At 43.2% G+C, this 7936-nt stretch overlaps 1 protein-coding gene across 1 annotated transcript in view; it reads left to right on the top strand.

Moving 5' to 3' along the window:
* The first annotated feature begins 4281 nt into the window (after positions 1-4281).
* The window catches only part of LOC121853884 (beta-1,3-galactosyltransferase 5-like), a 24311-nt gene continuing 20656 nt past the window's right edge, over positions 4282-7936 (top strand). Inside the window, exon 1 of the mRNA XM_042348263.1 lies at positions 4282-4357. The gene's annotated coding sequence lies outside the window, so the exon portion shown is untranslated. The remainder of the gene's footprint in view (positions 4358-7936) is intronic.

Genomic DNA, 7936 nt, shown 5'->3' on the forward strand with positions numbered 1-7936 from the left:
CATATAGCATCATTCATCATCACTACATATAACACCATCCATCATCACTACATATAACACCATCCATCATCACTACAGATCGGTAAAGTAGTTTACGAGATTCTCGTGCGGACACACACACACACACACAAACACCGACCGACTAGCCGACCCTCGAATTCACCAGCCTGCGCCTTGTGGTCAAGGTCAGCAACCAGCGCCGCCTTACATGACTGAGGTCAACTATCAAGCCACGCCTACCTCCGCTATATAAGACCTCACCTCGTGGTAACCTACCTCTTTCTATGCACAGCCACCAGCAAGCAACACCTCCTCCTCCGCTCCTGCCTGGTGGCCCTTTCTCCCGCCGGCGACCACGCCGACCCGCAAGGCGCGTGTCCTCCTCTGAGCACCCTCACCAACCAACTCTCTCTACACCACGCTTGGACTCACGCAGCCACCCCCCAGCACCAAGCTGCTTTGTACATCCAATACAATATGTATACAGAGAGCACATTGTGAGTTTCCTTTCTCCATCCCATCCTGAGTGTGAACCAATATCTCGTACCCCACAAATCGAATGGTTTGTACGAAAAAGTTAAGTTCAAAACTTTACATATGAAGATCTGTTTATTATATCAGATTAAAAATTCAGACAAAATGAGGTCAAATAATGCATACCAATTTGGGATCAGTGTCACTTCTTAATTATTAGTAGCCCTTTAAATTTCGTCGATTGATAGCATGACGCATGAAAACCTGTCCCCATGACCGAAAGTTTCAGACAACGACGGCAATGAACCGTTAAAGTACAAAATATTGCCTCCTGCGTATTTTACTTGACACGCAACAGTAAGACTAGTATAAAGATATTTGTGATGTAATATTCGAAAGTATAAGGATATAATTACTGTATACCTTTTGTGTGTGTGGGGGGGGTATGTGTGTGTGTGAGTGTATGTATTTGTGTGTGTATGTGTTGGTGTGCATGTGTGTGTGTGTGGGGGGTATGTGTGTGTGAGAGAGTATGTATTTGTGTGTGTATGTGTTGGTGTGTATGTGTGTTTGTGTGTGGGAAGGTATGTGTTGGTGTGATTGGTGTACATGTGTAATGGTCATGATAAGAGCTAACCTGAAAACCTTAAGGATTCATATTACGCTCAAACGTCCACAAAACCTTCCGAGTCCCCCAGTGGAAACGTCCCCCGTTTTCTCTGTTTCCCCCGCCTTTGTCTATGGGAGCAGACGCTGTATGCTGGGACCTGTTGCCATCCATTCCTTTGTAATCAATTTAATTCTGCTTTCGATAGCTGAGTCAGAGCATTGTTAGTGAAGATAATAGTAGAGAATGAAAATGAGTTCATAGTCTCAATTTCAACGTCAGAGGGTACCGTAAATTAATTCATTGGAATAGGAGTAGCTGGACTCCCTGGTCTGGTTTGAGTGAGGGCACGCGGGCATTTTAACCGTTAGTAAGTGCCCGTCCCTTCATCCATACAGGTATGCCATTCCACGCTGTGTTGTAATTTGCCCTTCTTTAAGTGATTTGACCCAATTGATAGTTGATTGTGCAAGGGTTACAGTAACGTAGTTGATATGCTCTGAGTAAAGTCATATTTACGTCTTTAACGTCCCCTGAAACGTGTTGTTGTTGTCACCGGTTAGTAAGTGCCCGTCCCTTCATCCATACAGGTCCCTAACGCAGCCTAGGCAGTGTCTGTAGGGTGGATGTTGTATCCACTATGTCTGGGGACATGTCCGAGGTCCAGTAGGATCAGTTACCTTCGTGAGACCCGGCCGTCAGACACTTCAGACCACCTATAGCCCCCATAGCTGGCTCGTCTGGCCCTAACGCTCGGTCCACGAGGTGACCCGGACCACCAAGCCACACACCACTACCAGCCCCCATCATTGGTGGATGAGTGTCTAACTCAGTAGGGCTATATTTGTGTGGTGGAATTAACCCACTGGGATCTCCAGAGTTCGTCGGATAGTACTCCATGGTGGCTGGACCCCATGGCTGTTGCTTGAGTATCACTCCTGACGACTGAGTGTTGTAGTGGCAGTTGCCTAGTATTTATGGTGCTAAGTGACTATCATAGTTGTGTTATTGAGTATGTCCACCCCGTAGGGTTGGAAGGGTATTGAATATGTCCACCCAGTAATGGTGTGAGTATGTTGAGCCTGAGGGCCTAGTAATAGATTTCGTCTGTTAGTACAAACCAATTCTTTCTTCTAATTTCATATTCATGTTTAAATAAACTTTGTATTTGTATAATTGTGTATATTATTTACCTACAGTATTTACCGTTATTTCTTCCCTATTGCTTGATACTATCATTACACCTACCCACGAGCCTCCTATCGTCACGCTACCAATGGTGATATATAAAAGTAAAAGGAATTGTTACTGGCACACAGGCCCTCATGAAGGGTGGCAGTAGCAGCCCTCATAAATGGTGGCAGCTCAAGCCCTCATAAATGGTGGCAGCTCAAGCCCTCATACATGTGTGTGTGTGAGGGGGGGTATGTGTTTGTGTGAGTGCATGTATTTCTGTGTGTATGTGTATGTGTTGGTGTGGTTGGTGTGTGTGTGTGGGGGGGGGTATGTGTTGGTGTGATTGGTGTGCATGTGTGTGTGTGGGGGGGGGGTATGTGTTTGTGTGAGTGTAATAATAATTATAATTAACGGTTTATTGAAAGAGTATGGCAGCTGGAAGGCTGAAAATATACAATTACGTAATTGGGGAATGGGTCTCTTGGTGTGTGTGTGTGTATCGCTGAAATGTGGAGTTTACTGGCACAATAAAGCTCGGAACTGGTCGTTATTTTACTGCCAGTGGCCAGCCTGTCAGCGGGAACACAAAAGCTGCCTGACTCACACTGCATGCATTAGAGTGGGACACGTGGTACTGTTAAGTGTTGAGTATTGATCTTAGCTGAGGTGGGGGGTGGTAATGATCACCTGTGAGGACGACTGACCTATATACGGACTATTGTATATATGTGTGGTATTGACATTTAAGCTACCCAGCCTCTCTTCAATTTTGTAATGGTATCGATTTGTGTTTGAGTAAGGGACCGAGCCTCAGTGTTGTGAACAGGATATATTCGGTCACAAAAGAACAGTCGATGGAGTAGGTCAGATGATGATTGTAAACAATGACCCAACTGTTGACAGTCAGTAAACAGTGTTCTGATGATGGTGTTATGTGAAGTCAATATTAAAAAGAGGAGTTTTATTTACTTACAGGAGACATTTACACTAAAGCACGCATACACTAATGTATGTATTAAAAATTATCTCACACACACTTCAATCTGCCTTAATTATGAAAAATAAAGTACAATTGGCTGTATAGGATGGCGTTTACATATAGTAAGTATTAAGAGTCAAATAATTACTTAATGAAAGAAGGTATTTAGTGTGTGTGTGCATGTGTACAGGGTCGTGTAACGCTACCGCCGCTGCCTAGCCCTCGTGGCGAACAGGGAAGAAACTTGCATAAGTTTTCCCCTGCCAGTACACAGCCTCCTCACTATCAAGACTCCTGCTGTGCCTCCTCGTGGTAACACACGGTAACTGGGTACCTCGCAGGCCTAGGCTAGACCAACAGGGCATCTCGGAGCATCATTGATAAACAAAGGAAGGTGTGTGTGTGTGTGTTACCGGTAAAGTGTAAAAATCAGGCATTGTACGAAATGCCTAGGCATTCTATACAATGCCTAGGTGACTAGAGATTATATGAAATGCGTAAATAGACTTAGGCAAAGCATTAATAGGACAAATGTCAATATGCATTGCTGTTTATTTGCAAAATCAATGTGTGAAACGAGACCTGTTTTTACACGTTTATTCCCGTAACGTAACGTAACGTAACGTAATCTAACCTGACCTAACCTTAGGTTAGGTTCGGTTAGGTTAGTTAAAGGGAATAAACATGTATAAACAGGTCTCGTTTCACACATTGCCTAAGACAAGCCTGGTATTATTTAGAATGCCTAGGCACTTTATGCAGAGCTTGGAATTCACACTTTACCGGTAACCTGCAGCATTCAATATATGTTTTAGTTTGGGTTTGATCATAGGGTATCATTGTATTTGTTTTCATAATGGTTTTTTTCCACAATGATATATATATATAGTAATGTAGTAGGAATAGTAATGTTGTCTCTTTGTTATCGTGAGTGTGTGTGTGGGGGGGGGGGGTCGAACTCGACCTGTGTTGTGCGTATGTTGTGGTTGGCGTACACCGGTTGCCAGGGCGTCACCAGGCAACCGGTGTCAACAAGGCAAGCTGATCGGTACAGGTAGTTATAGGCTACCAAGTCGCTCACACAAACACATACAAAGTGGGGCTCCTCTTACTACAACAAGGTATTGTTCTGTTAATATTTATCAAGCTGTTTTTTTCTTACGTCATCTGAAGTTACTTATATAATGTTAGGTTCAAACAATTAATTCACTCAGTGAGCGAAAAAAAAGGACCACAGCGCATTGTTGACACAACGAAATAATAAACGGTTAAATTTCGCGTCGTAGGTTTTTCCTAATAGCCACAAAGTGTTAGGTTAGGTTAGGTTATGTCAGATCAAGTTCGGTTAGGTTATAATACTGTAAGTGTCTGCGTGGGAAGTAACAGAGAACACGTGCGAGAAGTTCTCGCACGTGTTCTCTGATAATTCCCGCCGGGAAGTTTCAGTCAACAGGTGTAGAGAGCATTAGTGAACAGGTGTGGTAAGTATCGGTGAACAGGTACCTTAAGTATCAGTGGACAGGTGTGGGATATGTGGATAGAAAAGAGGAAAGAGGAAAGCAATATTCGGAAGTAGCTAAGTAGGAACGTGCGTGTGTTCCAGCATGGGTGATGTGCAGTAAGTATACAAGCGTGGAAAATATTGGTATACAGTACAGGTGCGAGTGACTCAATGTATGAACGTGGGAAGTTAAGGTGCATACGTAAGTTTGGATAAGTTTGGAAAGTGTTGGAAAGCATCAATGTACAGGGTATAAAGAAAGTCTTGTTCCGGGACACTTGTGGGGGGAGGTGTCAGTGTACAAGTGTGTAAAGTATCAGACTGCAGGTGAGGGGAGCGATAAATGTTATTAATTTATTTTCATTAAGCATCGAAAAAACAACACAAATTCTTGCCTTTCGTATATTTAAAAAAAGTAGTGTTGACCGAAGGATGAATTATAACTGTAGTCTGTTCGCTCGAAGTTTTCAACTGAGGCCTAAGGTCAGTTTGTAGCAAGTCAGCTGATTGGTTGGCGTACGGACACCGGAAGAATCACTACAGTTCTTTACTATTTCATCTATCGCACTTATTTTCTAATATTTTAAGATATAATAACCTTTCTATGTTGACCTCTGATAATTTCCACAATTGCAGGAGCAAAAATTAGTAAGTGAAACGGTGTGATATTATAAATATCTTGAAGAGGACAAGAAAAGGAGTACAACTTTTCAGGTACAGAATTTGTTCCTGATGTTCGTGTCCTCTTTATGATATTTTTATTACCAGTGTGTTTCACACGTTATTTTTGCTTATCTCTTAGGCTAGCAGATTATAAGCACGATAAATTAAATAGTAAAAATCTGTAGTGATTCCTCGGATGCCCGTCCTCTAACCAATCAGCCCAATCAGCTGCCTTGTTACAAAGTAACCCTAGGCCTTAATTGCAAACTTCGAGTGAACCGACTATATCATGAAGCAGATGCTCTGATTACAAAACACGAAAGCGTTCTGTTAGGAAATGTTTCAGATAAATGTTGGAATGATGACTGGAAGTGTCGTTACATAATTAGCTGAAAGAAAACTTGTCTTTTGACTCTAAAATAGTTTAAATCTCATGTTTGAGAAATTTAGAAGATTGGCAGGAGTTAAAGTTTTGTGTGATTATTTCAGTCTTGCATTACTGATATAGGATTAATATCACACACAAGTTAAGTGACATACATACACACAAATGCCATAAATAATCACAACCACGTCTCGGGATATTTTCTACACTGCCAGAGGTTCGACTGAAGAAATATTTAAGCTCATCTTTCTCTTCCCAACCCGGGTGAGAACTACCAATACTGGAATACTCTTATGTTTTGCTGCTTCCCTGAAATATGGCATCTATTAATTTGAAGGATATTTCATAGGGTAGCTATTTTTGCCACTGAAACACCAACTAACCTTTTTTTTTTCTAATACAAAAACTTAACCCATTGAGGGGCAGGGGCTTCTCTCTGCAGAACAAAGTCGTCTGGTGTTAAGACAGTATAAAATACCTAAGTGAGGCACTGCCCTTTAAAGGGATAAATTACGATACGCCGGCGAAACATGCTTGTAATAACTGAGGAGCTTCAACCACCACGTCATCCTAAGGTTGTTGAAATTAAACCAAATTACTCTGTTCCCAAAATCCTTTTCGTCGATGCCCTCTAATCTGAAGTATTTGTTATGTTTCATAGAGCGTCCGATACCGGCGGGTTGGGCTAAGACACCGGTAATATAAACATCGTCGACCCAGAGGAACCGGGCGGTCTTTGCAGCGTGGAGAAGACGTGACCCAAGATGTGTAGCAATAACCCACGCCCCTCCAGCACAGTAGGAAGGGTAGTTGAGATCGGGAAATTCCTATGACCGCACGCACCATCGACCATCCCGTCTGACTATTGCGTTTTTCCAGTTGTAACAGATGAAACTGTCTGTGGTGGCGTTGTGTTTGAGAAATTTATTGAGGAAGAAAGTGTCGATAAGGATGTCGTCATCAGCATGGAGAGTCCAGGGGACGTGTGGACAGTGTTTCAACACCCACTGTAGCGACGCTAACGCCTTGTGGCTCAGCAGGTGGTATGCGTCCGTGTGTAGTTTCCCTGAACAAAAAAGAAAACACATTATAAGAGCCTTTTAGGTGATTGTTACCACATGATCAGAGCTTAGAAAACTGGGGAAATAATTATCGTGTGGACTATAGAGCTGTCTCCTTAGCCAAGTATACTGCCAGATTCTGGGGTCACTAAGTCTAAGGGGATAATTTAACTCTAATCTTAATTTTTAAGGGTCGCTGCCACCAGACCCCCTCTGGACAGCATGTAGCTCGTTAGGTAGCGTGCAGAGTGGACTAGGCATTGGGTTAGGTTTTCCATTGACCAGATCGATAAGGGGAAAGAAGGGTGAAACCATAACATGTCTTAAATGATTTTCCCTGAAGAACAACGAAAAAGGTTACCCAAATGGCCCAGACTCTTACATTGATGGCGTGTCATCCACCTACTTATTGCATAACAATCTGGACCACCTGGTCGTTCCTTCTTCAATACTCCTTAACACATCAGACTGCTCCCCTGTGTGGAATCTAGCACCGTCGGTTATCATGCATATAGCACCATCTCAACACACCTGTTACACTCCATACCTGCAAGTATGGGGCCTTGTGGACTTTAAATATACAATAGGCAGAAATTCCTGGTGGGTAAAGACGAGGCTTCACCTAGAGACATACCAGCACTATTTCTGGTGACGACCGCAGAGTTTCCACGCTCCTTATTTGTGACTATTGATTTGGAGGGTGCGCTGAAATCCACAGGTTCACAGGATTGACATAGCGAGAAGTCCCCACCTGTTGTGACGCTCAAAGGAGGCTGCCGGGTGGCGGCACTCCGGCCGCATGGAACCTGAGGGGAGGTAGAACGAGGAAGACTGAGTAATAATGCCTGACGGGCGGTTATCCCACCCCTTAACACATTCCTATTACACTTATATATCCGCAAAGCTACAACTTTTATTTATCAACCTTAATTATAGGGCGGGATATAGCCCGCTAGGACACTGACCTGAGGTGGCGGGTATAATGAGGAAGACTGAGGGCATTGCCCGCCGCCCTCGTCACATAGGCTTACAGCCAATCCTTAATTTTACCTTTTGTTTCTTATGGTTCTCACCTGAACACTTTTCGTTA

The sequence above is a fragment of the Homarus americanus genome, unplaced genomic scaffold (assembly GCF_018991925.1).
Source record: "Homarus americanus isolate GMGI-L3 unplaced genomic scaffold, GMGI_Hamer_2.0 scaffold18703, whole genome shotgun sequence".
In the NCBI taxonomy this organism is placed as follows: Eukaryota; Metazoa; Arthropoda; class Malacostraca; order Decapoda; family Nephropidae; genus Homarus; species Homarus americanus.